The 16,684-nt window shown below is 46.2% G+C and overlaps 1 protein-coding gene across 24 annotated transcripts in view; it reads right to left on the minus strand.

Moving 5' to 3' along the window:
- NFASC (neurofascin) overlaps positions 1-11,260 on the minus strand; it is a 211,027-nt gene extending 199,767 nt beyond the window's left edge. For 7 of the 24 annotated variants that reach the window (XM_040337567.1, XM_040337569.1, XM_040337577.1 and 4 more), the window contains exon 1: positions 9,991-11,256. The gene's annotated coding sequence lies outside the window, so the exon portion shown is untranslated. Of the gene's footprint in view, positions 1-9,990 lie in introns of all 24 variants that reach the window. The other 17 variants (XM_040337571.1, XM_040337585.1, XM_040337570.1 and 14 more) reach the window with 7 other exon arrangements.
- Positions 11,261-16,684: the final 5,424 nt, after the last annotated feature.

The raw sequence follows: 16,684 nt of genomic DNA on the forward strand, positions 1-16,684 counted from the left end.
GCAGTGGGAGGATCCAGGAAGGGGCATTTATTCTAAAACATGATTTTCCTAGGAGAATCCCATAGTCATGTTTAAAGTTTAAGCTAACAATCGGAGTTTACAAGTTTTTATAGCCTTAGCTAAATGACAGCAGTTTTTCCAATGGTTTACAGCAGGGATATGCAATTAACGGACCTCCAGCTGTTGCAGAACTACAAGTCCCATGAGGCATAGCAAGACTCTGACAGCCACAAGCATGACACCCAAAGGCAGAGGCATGATGGGACTTGTAGTTTTGCAACAGCTGGAGGTCCGCTAACTGCATATCCCTGGTTTACAGCTTCAGTCTTGAACTATTGGCCCTCCATTCCCTTCACTTATACAAGTGTCTCACTCTCTAGTCCTGCAAAAAACATATTTATTTAATCCCTTATCAGTGAGAGGCTAGGTTACACATGGACGCTGCGTTCCCTGTAAAAGCAGAACACAACACTATGGAAAGTATAAGTATTGCAGCTCCTAATTGTGCGTTGCATGCCATATAGTGAAGCACATGAAAAGCATGCTTCTTCACGGTCACTTAACGTGTTCGTTTTGCGGTTACGTGAGGCACTGCATGCATTGGTCTTTATTCTTACAGTAGAGAAGTCATTAATTATAACTTTTTGTGAATTGGGACATTTAAACTTGCTTTTTTTTTTTTATTCCAATCTAAATTTAGTCGGTGCATTGTTTGCCGACTCCAACTCCAGGTACCCAAAATTTCCTCCGACTCCGACTCCTCGACTCCGACTCCGACTCCACAGCCCTGGTGTGGGCGTCACATCATTTTTCGGCTTCTGAAAAACGATTAAAAAAAATTCGAACATGCTGCATTTTTTAACGACGTTTTAAACTATGTTGTTTTTCGCGTTGTAAAAAATGTTAGCGTGTGGGCTAAAACGACGTAAAAAACCTGCGCATGCTCAGAAGCAAGTTATGAGACGGGAGCGCTTGTTCTGGTAAAACTACCGTTCATAATGGAGTAAGCACATTCATCACGCTGTAACAGACAGAAAAGCGCGAATCGTCTTTTACTAACACCAAGGGTGGCGTCATCCGCATGGAACTTCCCCTTTATAGTGCCGTCGTACGTGTTGTACGTCACCGCGCTTTGCTAGAGCACGATCGTGTGTAGGCAACGTCTAATAAAGGCATAGGATAGTTCTGTAATGCCCCGTACACACGATCGGAAATTCCGACAACAAAAGTCCAATGTGAGCTTTTAAACAGAAATTCCAACCTTGTGTATGCTCCATCGGACTTTTGCTGTCGGAAATTCCGCCAACAAAAGAGAGCTGGTTCTCAAATTCCACCGAACATGGCTAAACTCTAAAGCCCTGTACACACGATCGGTCCATCCGATGAAAACGGTCTGATGGACCGTTTTCATCGGTTAACCGATGAAGCTGACTGATGGTCAGTCGTGCCTACACACCATCGGTTAAAAAACCGATTGTGTCAGAACGCGGTGACGTAAAACACGACGACGTGCTGAAAAAAACGAAGTTCAATGCTTCCAAGCCTTCCAAGCATGCGTCGACATGACTCTGAGCATGCGTGAATTTTTAACCGATGGACGTGCCTACAAACGATCGGTTTTGTTCTATCGGTTAAATTTAAAACAAAATTGCTTTTTTTTAACCTATGGCTAAATAACCGATGGGGCCCACACACGATCGGTTTGGACCGATGAAAACGGTCCATCAGACCTATGACTGGGAGAAACAATGATTTCAGCATTTACCACTGGTCATAATACCCATCATATGTAGTGACAATTGCTTGACAAATTATTCGTTTTCAATTCCTGTCATATGTTTCTCTCCTTTATTGTATACATCTTTGTGGTTTTCACTGAGCACAATAATGTATAAATAAGATAAGGCCATTTTATATATATATATATATATTGAATAAATATATATATTAGTATTTAATTATGTTAGAAATACCAGGGAAATTCTAATTTGTTTGCATTAATTTGTGGCATCAGAATCAGAGATAGTGTTATTGGATAAAGACTGTAGTTGTATTAATGGGTTAGTGAGAGTGAACCCCCAGACCAGAAATCCTTCAGAGCCCCAGAGTCCTGTCCAGATACCAGGTAATGTTTTTTTTTTGCTAAAAGTGTAATCCAATGGTATATTCTCAGTCAATGCAGAAATGCACAGTCACTCTGATAAAATTGCTTAGACGATGTCACAGGCCTATAGGTAAACATTTTTACAACCCAGGGGCCAGATCCACATACAATTGGATAGGTGCAGCGTATCAGAGATACGCTACGCCGCCGTATCTTACCTGGCTTTAAGTCGAATCCAGGAAGATTTCGCGCCGTAAGTTACGGCGGCGTAGTGTATTTCTGGCGGCGGAATTCAAATCGGCGATTAGGGGGCGCGATTCATTTAAATGAAGCGCGTCACCGCGCCGATTGAACTGCGCATGCTCCGTTTCTAAATTTCCCGCCGTGCTTTGCGCGAAATGACGTCGCAACGACGTAATTTTTTGAACTTAGACGTGAGTTACGTCCATCCCTATTCACGGACGACTTACGCAAAAAAAAAAAAAAAATCATATTTCGACGCGGGAACGACGGCCATACTTAACATGGCAAGTCTATCTATACGCCGCAAAATAGCAGCTTTAACTATACGCCGGAAAAAGCCGACTAGAGACGATGTAAGAGAATGCGACGGCCGCTCATTTGCATACCCGACGCGGAAAACGACGCAAACTCCACCCAGCGGACGCCGAAGTATTGCATCTACGATCCGAAGGCATACGAAGCCGTACGCCTGTCGGATCGAACCCAGATGCCGTCGTATCTTGGTTTGAGGATTCAAACTAAAGATACGACGCGGGTAATTTGAAAGTACGCCGGCGTATCAGTAGATACGCCGGCGTACTCGCTATGAGGATCTGGCCCCAGGTTTTTACTCTTGCAGAATCGACGCTTGAACATTAAGCATTAACATTGAAACCTTCTTTCCTATAGCAGCTTATACTGACATATTTACTTTTACTGCTATACAACAGGTCAATCAGCTGTTACTACCAGCTGCACCAAAAGTCATCAGCCTTCCATCATCCATAATTGTTCATTGTTTTCTATAGGATGATTATGGAACAGTGAACTTCCTGCAGATGGTTCCATAAATGTGCAGTACAACTAGTAACAAGAATTGTGCGTTAAGATCACCAGAACTCATATTAAAAACCTATCATAGCTGATAAAAAGTGGAAGACTTGCTTTAATACAATGATAATTACAGTATATAAATATAACTGCTTGCTTATGAATGCACAGTATGTAAAGTACTGCCTAATTTGTGAGCACTAAATATTGAGCCCTAAAATAGCCTATTCAGAAATAATTACCCATCAATATTTAATATGTAACTAAACCAAAGACCAGAAATTGCAGCTTACCAGTCCTCATGCCGCGTACACGCGATCAGTTCGTCTGATGGAAACGGTCTGATGGACACGAACCGATCGTGTGTGGGCCCCATCGTTTTTTTTATCCATCGGTGAAAAATATAGGAACTTGTTTTAAAATTTTCTGATGGTTAAAAAAACGATAGAAAAAAACGATCGTCTGTGGGCACGTCCATCGGTTAAAAATCCACACATGCTCAGAATCAAGTCGACGCATGCTCGGAAGCATTGAACTTCATTTTTCTCAGCACGTCGTTGTGTTTTACGTCATCGCCTTCTGACACGATCGTTTTTTTAACTGATGGTGTGTAGGCAAGACTGATGAAAGTCAGCTTCATCGGATATCTGATGAAAAAATCCATCAGACCGTTTTCAGCGGATGAACCGATCGTGTGTACAGGGCATAAGATGAGGTGGCTGCATTTTCTTTCCATTTTTAAATAGTTTTTCCTTTATTTTAACCTGGTAATCCTGACAAAAACGTACTTCCTGTGCAGGGTGACAACCATACTGGGCATCGTTGTCACTCTAAGGCCGCGTACACACGGTCGATCAATCCGATGAGAATGGTCCGACGGCCCGTTTTCATCGGTTCACCGCTGAAGCAGACTGATGGTCTGATGTGCGTACACACCATCAGTTAAAGAACCGATCGAGTCCAACGCGGTGACGTAAAACACAACGACGTGCAGAGAAAAATGAAGTTCAATGCTTCCAAGCATGCGTCGACTTGATTCTGAGCATGCGCGGGTTTTGAACCGATGCTTTTGTGTACTAACCATCAGTTTGTACCTATCGGTCAGCCGTCCATCGGTTCGATTTTAAAGCAAGTTCTCTCATTTTTGTCCGAAGGATAACAGACCGATGGGCCGTACACACGGTCGGTTTGGACCGATGAAACTGAACTTCAGTCCGTTTTCATCGGTTTGGATCGGTCGTGTGTACGCGGCCTAAGACAGGGAGTGTGTTAAAACTTCATGACTCCCTCTGATCTACCGAACAGGGGGGGGGGGGGTGTGTTTTGTAGTCCACCAAGACAGCTGGGAACAATGCTAACTGGTGACAGCCCAGAGGCTGTAATCAGTAATCACCTCACAAGATTTCTGGCTGGATGAACACCTATTTTTCTTTGCACTTGTTGAACAGATATAATAAAGAGCTTTCAATCGAAAATGTAACAGACCAGCAGGGATTTGATAGCTAAGGAATAACTATGTACTGTTTTATATCTGGTTCTTTGATGTTATTTATCAGTTCACTGTCTCCTGGCATCTATTTAAAGTGATGAAAGTTGTGGTGTAGCGCTAAAATAATAATAATAAAAAAAATATAATAATAACAAAAAATTTATTATTATTTTTTTATTATTATTTTTGCGCTACACCACAATTTTCATTATTTTATATCCAACAATATTGTGTCAGCTGCTGTAGTTTATATATCTTTTTATTTTTATTTTTTTTTTAGATTTAGCGCAACAAGCACTCTATTACAATATATATTTAAAGTGATACTAAAGGTTTGTTTTAAAGAAAAAAATAAAATAACAAACATGTCATACTTACCTCCACTGTGCAGCTCATTTTCCACAGAGTGGCCACAAACATCCTCTTTTGGGGTCCCTCGGTGGCTCTTGCGGCTCCTCCCCGCCTTAGATAACCCCTAGTAGAATCGCTTTCCCGGGGGGGGGGGGGGGGGGGGGTTACCTTGCGGGCGCGCTCCTTAGTCATTCATTCAGCATCCATAGACACTGAGTGTATGACTCAGCCCCGCCCCCGGCGCCCGTATCATTGGATTTGAATAACAGCAGCGGGAGCCAATGGCTGTGCTGCTATCAATCTATCCAATCGAAGCCGGGACAGCATGGAGAGAAGGATGGCGGGGATGCGCCGAGGAGATGAAGGGGCTCAGGTAAGTAAAACGGGGGGCTGGGGGGGCCAGTGACTGCCAGGTGTTTTTTCACCTTAATGCATAGGATGCATTAAAGCGGAGTTCCACCCAAAAGTAGAACATTCACTTTAAGCACTCCTCGCCCCCTTACATGCCACATTTGGGGTTTAATTTTTATTGGGGAGGGGGGGAGTGGGGGTTTCATTAGGAGTGGGACTTCCTTTCCCACTTCCTCCTTCCACCTACGGGCCACCTAGGCGACTCCTCCTCTCCACTTAGGTGGCCCCTCCCTCTAGGCGATCTCCTGGGACACGTGACAGGTCCCAGAAGATCGCCTGTCCACTCCGATGGCGCAGCACGACTCGCTCATGCGCAGTACGTGCCCAGCCGTGAAGCTGAAAACTGTCAAGGCCGGGTGCCCAGAGTGGCAATGGAGGCGCCGGCGGAGAGGAGCGACGCTCTGGGCGGCCGCATCGCTCAACCATGGAACAGGTAAGTGTCTGTTTATTAAAAGTCAGCAGCTACACTTTTTGCAGCTGCTGACTTTTAATAAACATAAAAAGCCTGGAACTCCAAGCAGGCTACATGCACACTGAAGCTGATAAACTGCAGTTTATTGGCATTTTTTTTAAAGCCCATAAACTGAACTCTATGTTATACAAAGAAACACCCGCATGAAGCGCTACACCATAAGGACGGTAAACCACAGTGTGGTCAGTGGTTAAAGAAGTTTCACTAAAACACAATCCGTGCAGCTGTCAACCACTAAGGAGACATGGGCAAAAAGCAAAAGAACAAAAACATACAGCGCACAAGGGTTAAGTGAATGTCACTTTATAGTCTGTAATGTGTGGAAAAACATATATGCATGAAAAATTGAAAAGTTGAAAAAAAATTTGAAAATTTTTTAAAAAAATGGAAGTAGCCACTAATAGCACACAGGAAAAAAGCACATTAAATTTTTTTAAAAATACTAATAACAATAGTCCGCATAACATAAGCAGCAGTTCACGTGGAGATGGTAGAGTGAAAACACATACACTTCGGGGGAGATGTTTAGGAGTGAATCCAAGTAGTGTGCATACACTTGTATGCAGAGGTAATGCAATACCTCAACAAAAGCAGCCGCTTCTACGTCTCAATGCAGGGAGATGGAATCCGTTGGTGGGATGATGACAGCCACACTGGGAGCAGATGTAGAAGTTATATCCATGCAGAGATGGATACTGCCGTTTAAAGACCACTAGCTCAGGGGCTGATGGAAAGGAAACCTTCCTCGCAAACAGAGATCTCCAGCGGCAGGGGAAGTCCTGGAGGGGAGCCACCAAGCCGGTTCAGTGACGCAGCCGCGTCACACGGGAGCGAGGAAAGGGGGATGGTAGCCTGATGGAGTCACACAGAAAGCAGGAGGTGTCCGGACACCTTCGATCCAGCGTCAGGTGACTCAAAGCACCAATCAGTGTGGGCAGAAAACGAGCAGTAGAGATGCTGGCGCTAGTGTCACTGAGAGGATTTCCCGAGTGTCGGCACTACACATCAGCTGCAGTGTGCTTGCTGCAAACATATAGGGGCATCAAAGATTGTACTGGTGAGCCGTGACTGACATGTTTCGCGTGCCAAGACGCTTTATCGACTTTGATAAAGCGTCTTGGCACGCGAAACATGTCAGTCACGGCTCACCAGTACAATCTTTGATGCCCCTATATGTTTGCAGCAAGCACACTGCAGCTGATGTGTAGTGCCGACACTCGGGAAATCCTCTCAGTGACACTAGCGCCAGCATCTCTACTGCTCGTTTTCTGCCCACACTGATTGGTGCTTTGAGTCACCTGACGCTGGATCGAAGGTGTCCGGACACCTCCTGCTTTCTGTGTGACTCCATCAGGCTACCATCCCCCTTTCCTCGCTCCCGTGTGACGCGGCTGCGTCACTGAACCGGCTTGGTGGCTCCCCTCCAGGACTTCCCCTGCCGCTGGAGATCTCTGTTTGCGAGGAAGGTTTCCTTTCCATCAGCCCCTGAGCTAGTGGTCTTTAAACGGCAGTATCCATCTCTGCATGGATATAACTTCTACATCTGCTCCCAGTGTGGCTGTCATCATCCCACCAACGGATTCCATCTCCCTGCATTGAGACGTAGAAGCGGCTGCTTTTGTTGAGGTATTGCATTACCTCTGCATACAAGTGTATGCACACTACTTGGATTCACTCCTAAACATCTCCCCCGAAGTGTATGTGTTTTCACTCTACCATCTCCACGTGAACTGCTGCTTATGTTATGCGGACTATTGTTATTAGTATTTTTAAAAAAATTTAATGTGCTTTTTTCCTGTGTGCTATTAGTGGCTACTTCCATTTTTTTAAAAAATTTTTTAAAAAATTTTTTTAAAAAATTTTCAAATTTTTTTTCAACTTTTCAATTTTTCATGCATATATGTTTTTCCACACATTACAGACTATAAAGTGACATTCACTTAACCCTTGTGCGCTGTATGTTTTTGTTCTTGAACTCTATGTTAGCCTATGTGCCCCTGCACACTCAGCTTTGGAGTTTATTGGCTTTTTTCTGAACACCCGAAATTTGCGTTCAAAGTGACGTTTTTCGGCGGGAAAAAACGCTAAAAAAACGCTGAAAAACGCTCAAAAAATCTCAAAAGCGCAGGTGCCAATGTTTTTTAGCGGTTTTTTATCCATTGAAAAAAAAAGTAAAAAATAAAAAAAAGCTACACTGAAAAACGCTGATTAAAGCTATTGCAAAAACGCAAAAAAACTTTGAAAGGCTCCCTGCAAAGCTACTGGCGTTATTTTATAGCTTTTTTTAGCTTTAGTGTGCATGGAGCCTTAAAGCGGGGGTTCACCCTATCGACGGGAAAAAAAAAAAAAAATATTCTTTTACCATAAAATCAGGCATTGTAGCGCGAGCTACAGTATGCCTGTCCCGAATTTTTTACCCCCGTACTCACCTTGTAGTCGTCCATCGAAGATACCGGGGAATGGGCGTGCCTGAGACGGAGGATGATTGACGGCCGGCTCTGGCGCGTCACGCTTCTCCGGAAATAGCCGAAATAGGCTTGGTCTTCACGACGCGTGCGCATAGCCTGTGCGCAGGCGCCGTGAAGAGCCGAGACCTACTCCGGCTGTCTTCGGGGAGAGTGACGTGCCAGGGCCGGCCGTCAATCATCCTCCCTCTCCATAGGCACGCCCATTCCCCGCGGGAGCCGAAATCTACGATGGACGACTACAAGGTGAGTACGGGGTTAAAAAAATCGGGACAGGCATACTGTAGCTCGCGCTACAATGCCTGTCTCGATGGTAACATGTGTCGGGGGGGGGGTGAACTACCGCTTTAAGGTGAAAAAACATCGGCCTTTACAACCCCTTTAAATCAGACAATATTTGAGAAAGTGGTGTTAAATAAAAATATCCAAAGCTCTCCAAATGAACTGAATCTGATACAGTGTATTATTACTCACATGTAGAGTTGGAGAATTATTTGAAAGCAAAGCACGGCGGCGGCTTCCCCCCTCAGTCTCTTCCTTGTCCCGACTCGGTCAGTCGGGCTAACCATGTGTCTCCTTGGCCGTACGTCTCCTCCTCCTCCTCCTTTCTGCTCATAGGCCAATAGGATGACTCCTCCTCCTTTTGGACGATCGGGAAACGGGTCTCATGACACGCTTCCTTATGGACCGGAAGGAGAATCAGTGTGATAATAGCAAATATTCATTCGCTATTGTCACACAACTGGGTGCCCACCCTTTTTTGAAGCCTATAAGAGCCTCAGGCTCTAATCACGTGCGTAAAAAAAAAAATACCCCCCTCTAATGGGCCGCCACTGAATAAAGTGTATGTAAATATGAACAATATTTGTCTCTTATTTGCTCCCTTTTGATCAGTAAAATATGCCATTGAAATTATTTTTGACAGAAAAAAAAAGAAGAAAGCTATTCATCCAACCAGAAATCTTGTGAGCTGATAACTTCCTGTACTCTCTGCCTCTGGACTGCTATCAGTTAGCATTGTTCCCTGCGAGCTTGGTGGACTACAAAACACATCCCCCTGTTATGGGCATGGGAAATGTTATGTAGTCCTAACACACTCCCAGGGTGACAACACTGCTCAGTACTGTTGTCACCCTGGGACAGGAAATGTGTTAATGGCAGAATTACAAGGTTAAAGTGAAAGGGGGAAAAAAGCATGAAAAAAGGAATTCAGCCATCACATCTAGTGACCAGTAAGCTGCAATACTATCAATTGTTGTTCTTGGGTTTAGATATGCGGTAATGCAGTCCATAAATAAGGTATAACCTGGTGCGTCCATACAGGGTCGGACATCTTAAGCGACAGATAAGCTTTTGCCGGGCACAAGTGACACATAATAAGAGCTGGAACTGTACACTAGCAGTGCAGGGGAGCAGAAGGAGGCTGTGTAGTGTGAAGTCTATTCAGCTGGCAGCACACAAAGACACAGAGAAAGATGAGAGCAAGGGCTAGCATGCACACAAAGAAACATTAGTAGCTATAGGAACATTGATTCTGAATTGCTAGCACACACAAATCTACATTTTGCAGTATGAATGTCAAGGCTCAGTGACAACCCTAGCCTATAATAAAGAGCCCCCTCCCACCTAAAGCCGCAGTGCTGACCTGTCATCTCCCCAACCGGCTTTCCTTGGATGGGGTTTTGATGTGTAAGCCCTGGGATGAGGCTGCCTCCAGTCCTGGATGCCAGATGTCCTCCTCCTTCTTCTGGATCCACCACTATGGGTGATGGTGATGATGTGCAGGCCCTGGGATGAGGCTGCCTCCGGATGTCCTCCTCCTTCTGGATCCACCACTATGGATGGTGGTGATGATTTGCAGGCCCTGGGATGAGGCTGCCTCCAGATGTCCTCCTCCTTCTGGATCCACCACTATGGATGGTGGGGATGATGTGCAGGACCTGGGATAAGGCTGCCTCCAGATGATGTGCAGGACCTGGGATGAGGCTGCCTCCAGATGTCCTTCACCTTCTGGATCCACCACTAAGGATGGATGGTGGGGATGATGTGCAGGACCTGGGATGAGGCTGCCTCCAGATGTCCTTCACCTTCTGGATCCACCACTAAGGATGGATGGTGGGGATGATGTGCAGGACCTGGGATGAGGCTGCCTCCAGATGTCCTTCACCTTCTGGATCCACCACTATGATGGATGGTGGTGATGATGTGCAGGACCTGGGATGAGGCTGCCTCCAGATGTCCTCCTCCTTCTGGATCCACCACTATGATGGATGGTGGTGATGATGTGCAGGACCTGGGATGAGGCTGCCTCCAGATGTCCTCCTCCTTCTGGATCCACCACTAAGGATAGATGGTGGTGATGATGTGCAGGACCTAGGATGAGGCTGCCTCCAGATGTCCTCCTCCTTCTGGATCCACCACTATGATGGATGGTGGTGATGATGTGCAGGACCTAGGATGAGGTTGCCTCCAGATGTCCTCCTCCTTCTAGATCCACCACTATGGATGGTGGGGATGATGCTGTGATGATGAAGTGGTTGTAGCTTGCAGAATGGGTGTTGCAAAGACCAGATCCAGTTGCCTAATACATTTTTAGGGCAATGGTGATGCTTTCTTTAGAAATAGGAGTGCATGATGATAGGCAGAGAAATCCGGACACAGCTGTCACTGGTGCTGAGAAGAATGCAGTAGTAAGCAGCTGCTGGCTGGCTCGGGCTATGATAATCTGGGTGGGTGTCGCTCTCTCACGCCCTCTGCTAGGCTGGATGCTCTAGATGAAGACTTAATTTCCCTTTCAGTATCTTGAATAGGATGTCTTGTGGCTGAGCCGTGTAGTGCGTATGTGACAGGCAGGCAGAGCTCCGCATTAGGGCAAAAGCCAGAGAGAGTGATCAGCGCATTCCCGCAGTGCCATGCACGCCCCCGATCCGTCTCCGTTATGGATTGCTGCTGTGCGCGTGCCCTGAGCTCAGCACATCATCAGGGACTGTTCCTTCCTTGTACAATGAGCAACCACAGGCCCAGTGGTCTACCTCTTATCTACCTATACTACCAATACTTCAGAATCATTTTTACTAATAATCATGAAATCAATTGAATCAGTATTCAAGGCCAATATGGGGATGTTTTTATTTATCCTGAGCTTTAGACATCTATAATTATGCCAAAAAAGGAAAACATATATATATATATATATATATATATATATATATATATATATATATATATATATATATATATATATATATATATATATATATATATATATATATATATCATAACGTTGATGGAACGATGATGGCAAAACACAGGGCCGGATGTAGCCTGTCTGATGTGGGGGTGCAGTAGAAAATGTGTGGGGGGGGGGGGCAGAGAATGGAAGGTGAGCAGTATACAGGGGGTCACAGGGCAGAGAATAGGGTCAGCAATTCGTAGGGCAGTGTACAGGGGGTAAGCCAGTGGTCGGTCACCAGCCCCACACTTACCCCATCTAGGGCATTGCTTTCTCCGGGCCGGGGATTCACCCTGCGTCTCCTCCTCCTGGGCTTCACAGTGGCTTCCCTGAGTCTCCTCCCTCCTCCTTGGCGGCCAACAGGATTGCATCTTCTATTGGCCGGGTGACAGATGTCAGGACCCACTTCCTGATTGGCCGTGAGGAGAATCGGGAAGAATATAAATTATAAATTCGCTATTATCACACAACAACTGGGTTCTGTGCCCTGAGCCCACCCTTGTTTTAAAGCCAATTAGAGCCTCAGGCTCTAATCACATGCTTCTAAAAAAAAAAAACCCCATTGGAATCCATGCGTCCAGCGCCCTGCATGTAGTTTAGCAGGTCAGGTGCCAAAATGGTAGATAGCAGTATATCCTGGCTGGATAATTGGTGAGTCTGAACACCCCACCTCCAGTTTGATCATTGCAGATGTCCCTCCCTCTGCTGCTCTGAGGCCGCATACACACGGTCAATCCATCCGATGAAAATGGTCCGACGGACTGTTTTCATCGGTTCACCGCTGAAGTGGCCTGATGATCTGATGTGCGTACACACCATCAGTTCAAAAACCGATCGGGTCAGAACGCGGTGACGTAAAACACACGACGTGCTGAAAAAAACGAAGTTCAATGCTTCCAAGCATGCGTCGACTTGATTCTGAGCATGCGCGGGTTTTGAACTGATGCTTTTGTGTACTAACCATCGGTTTTGACCGATGGTCAGCCGTCCATCGGTTCGATTTAAGAGCAAGTTCTATAATTTTTGTCCGAAGGACAACAGACCGATGGGCCGTACACACGGTCGGTTTGGACCGATGAATCTGGACTTCAGGCCTTTTTCATCAGTTTGGATCGACCGTGTGTACGCGGCCTGAGTCTCTGATTGTAAAAGACTGCCACCTCTCTGAAAAGCAATCCTTGGGCGGATTTATTTTCATAGGCCTTTGACAGGTAGTGAGGAGGCAATATGTCGCCTCCTCACCACCTCTTTTAACCCCCTAAATAATGCATCACCCCACAGCAACCACGTACATTGGCACATGGTTGCGGAGAGGTTGCAGTGCAGGCCTTTTCATTTGAATGGGTTGGGTTCAGTGAGCGGTAGTGCCTGCCAAATCAACTGGGGGTATAGTTCTTGTCACAGTAATGAAGTAAAGCATTGTGGCTGCAGCATCTGTAAACCCCCAGCTGCTTCCTTGTCAGCTAAGGATTCATTTAATTGATCAGACAGAGTGCCGTCCAGCATCTCAGGTGGTGCAGCCAGCAAGAAGGGACATCTCCAGACACAGCAGAAGTCACTGGTTCAGACATGTGCTCTAAAACCCAACCCCCCACACAGACACACACACATACACTGCAGCACTGCTGGCTTTCCCCTGCTGCTGCGGGCACAGGGGATCTTCACATGGAGAGTGGGAGGTTTTATATAGAGTTGCCACCTTTTCCTTAAGCCAAATCCGAACACTTTAGTGACGCACGGCAAAAATTATTTTAAGCGGGAACTCTGTGAACTCATATGTGATGGAGAATGCCGACGGAAGGTGGTTTCTGCCAGAGGCGTTGCTAGGGGGGTGCGGGCCGCACCGGGTGACACCCACTAGAGGGGTGACACCATCCGATTAAAAAAAAAATATATATATATATATATATATTTTTTTTTTTTTTAGCTGACATGTGGGGGGGGGCGGCCCCCCCCCCCCCGCGACTGCAGCGATGAGAGCCGCGGAATCGGAGCACCGAGCGCCGCGGTACAAGAGGAGGGGGGGTTGCGGGGTGACACCGCAGCACCATCCATCCCCTCCTCTCACAGCCACGGGCTGTTAGCGGTGCTCGGCAGTCGGCACACAGGCACAGCCCCCTCCTCTCTGTTTGTGTGTACAGAGGGGGAGGGGCCAAGGGGACCTTCTGTCCATGTGCCGTGGCGCTGCCTGCGATGATCTGAGGTACTGAATGGGAAGGGGGGGTGTTTGCACCTGGGGGGATTTCACTGAAGGGGGGGGTGTTTGCACTGAGGGGGGGGGGGTTGTACCAAGGGGGTGTTTGCACTGAGGGGGTTTTCACTAAGGGGGGTTTGCACTGGGGGGTTGTACTAAGGGGGGGGTTTGCACTGGGGGTGTTTGCACTGGGGGGGTTGCACTGAGGGGGGGATTTGCACTGAGGGAGGGTTGCACAAAGGGGGTGTCTGCACTGAAGGGGGTCTGTGTAACATGCAGGGGTCCAGAGGTGCAGGTGGCTGTGTAATGTAAAAGGGGTGCAGTGATGCAGGGTGCTGTGTAATGTAAAAGGGTCCAGAGGTGCAGGGGGCTATGAGATGTAAAGGGGGCCAGTGATGCAGGGTGCTGTGTAATGTAAAGGGGTCCAGTGATGCAGGGTGCTGTGTAATGTAAAAGGGGTGCAGTGATGCAGGGTGCTGTGTAATGTAAAGGGGTCCAGAGATGCAGGGTGCTATGAGATGTAAAGGGGTCCAGTGATGCAGGGTGCTGTGTAATGTAAAGGGGTCCAGTGATGCAGGGTGCTGTGTAATGTAAAGGGGTCCAGAGGTGCAGGGGGCTGTGTAATGTAAAGGGGTCCAGTAATGCAGGGTGCTGTGTAATGTAAAGGGGTCCAGTGATGCAGGGTGCTGTGTAATGTAAAGGGGTCCAGAGGTGCAGGGGGCTATGTGATGTAAAGGGGTCCAGTGATGCAGGGTGCTGTGTAATGTAAAGGGGTCCAGAGGTGCAGGGGGCTATGTGATGTAAAGGGGTCCAGTGGTGCAGGGGGCTGTGTAATGTAAAAGGGTCCAGAGGTGCAGGGGGCTATGAGATGTAAAGGGGTCCAGTGATGCAGGGTGCTGTGTAATGTAAAGGGGTCCAGTGATGCAGAGGGCTGTGTAATGTAAAGAGGTCCAGAGGTGCAGGGTGCTGTGTAATGTAAAAGGGTCCAGAGGTGAAGGGGTCTGTGAGATGTAAAGGGGTCCAGTGATACAGGGTGCTCTGTAATTTTAAAGGGGTCCAGTGATGCAGGGTACTGTGTAATTTTAAAGGGGTCCAGTGATGCAGGGGGCTGTGTAATGTAAAGGGGTCCAGTGATGCAGGGTGCTGAGCAATGTAAAGGGGTCCAGAGGTGCAGTTGTGGAGAGGGGTACACAGTAGTAACAAAAAGATATTGAAGGATGCAGAGGTATGCAGGGGGCACAGTGGGGTGTTTTTACATTTTAACGTGGGGGGGGTGCCAGATATTGGATCCGCCCCGGGTGCCAAATGCTCTAGGTACGCCCCTGGCCTATAGGCTCCTGAGATGTGAATTCCGGTTCTGGAGAAAGAGAGGTGGGGGAGGGGACAAAGAAAAATGGAGAGAAAGAAGAAGGAATAGAACGAACAATAAAAGAAGGATAGGGAGAGAGAGAAAAGGGGAAGAAAGGAGAACAGAGAGCAAACAGTAGCGTAAAAAATATTTGAAAAATGTTATGGGGGGGGGGGGGTGACACCATATTTTACCGCACCAGGTGACACCAACCCTAGTGACGCCACTGGTTTCTGCTCACCAAACTTTCGACTTATGAAAGAAGAAATATATTTTGGGTCTTTAAAAGGGGCAGTGGCTAAAATTAGAACACTGTCCCAATCCCTAGTAGTTGTATACAATTGGGAGGGGGAAGGGAAACAGGGAAATGGGGGAGGGACAGGATATAGAAATGTTGCACCGTAAAGAACAGCATAACATTGGGTCTGTAGATCTGTAATCTCTATGGATTGCTATCGCACACTGCTCACAACTACGTTTACTGACTGGAGATACCATTCTTACCTACTGTCCATGTTTTGGTGGTTTTTGCCGGGCTGCTGCCGCTTCGCCACCACCTCAGTTCCCCCTGGGGATCCTATTTTCCACAACGTCCCTAGATGTCAATATCGTCAGTTACCACTTACTATTTTTAACGGTCAATTTACTCAAAGGTAAGAGTGTTGGGATTATACTTCATGCCCCTTCCTCTGTCATAACCACTAAACTACCATTTAGTGAATTTTTTTACTATATTTTACAGATTTATCCAGGTCTTACTTGCTCCTGATGAGTGGAAGTTTATCCACGAAACGCGTCAAGCTTTCTACTGATGATATGTCCCAGCAATTTTACTATATCATGCGATTTCTATCTTTGAGAATTATGAATCAATTAATTTTTATACTTTGTTAATCATGCCCGTGTTTATCACATGCTTTGGTAACTAGGACTATCTATCCTCTATTTTATAGTTCTTACATATTCATTTGGATACAGTGATGCATACTATGTTACACCATAGGTATTATTATGTTTTATTATGTAATTCTTGATTTACCAATCATGCCTATTATTTTGTATATTTATTGTGATGTATGTTCACTTTCTGGTATGCTCAATTGTATCCAATAAATGTTATTGCACCCTATTAATTGATTCATTATATTCCGGTGCTGTGTTTCATGTTAAAGTCCCACAATTCCTGTTCCCTTTCTTTCCCATTCACCCTCCCCTCCCCCTCTTTCCGTTCCCCTTATGTATGCCTTTTTCTATAAGCATTAGGGATTGAGACCATGACACATAATACTAGCCGTGGTCCCATATACAGACCCAAAGTTATGCTGCTCTTTACGGTGCTACATTTCTACATCCTGTCCCTCCCCCATTTCCCTGTTTCCCTCCCCCTCCCAATTGTATAAAACTTTCGACTTACATCAGAGTTCCCAGCATTTCACTCAATTAGCATTCCCAAACCCCCTCTTACATCAGAGTCCACAGGGCACCCCTTACATCTAAGTCCCACTTGCCTTAGTATACCCACTTACTCGGAGGCAGAAGAGAGAAATAAGGGAGACTTTATTCAC

The sequence above is a fragment of the Rana temporaria genome, chromosome 2 (genome assembly GCF_905171775.1).
Source record: "Rana temporaria chromosome 2, aRanTem1.1, whole genome shotgun sequence".
In the NCBI taxonomy this organism is placed as follows: domain Eukaryota; kingdom Metazoa; phylum Chordata; class Amphibia; order Anura; family Ranidae; genus Rana; species Rana temporaria.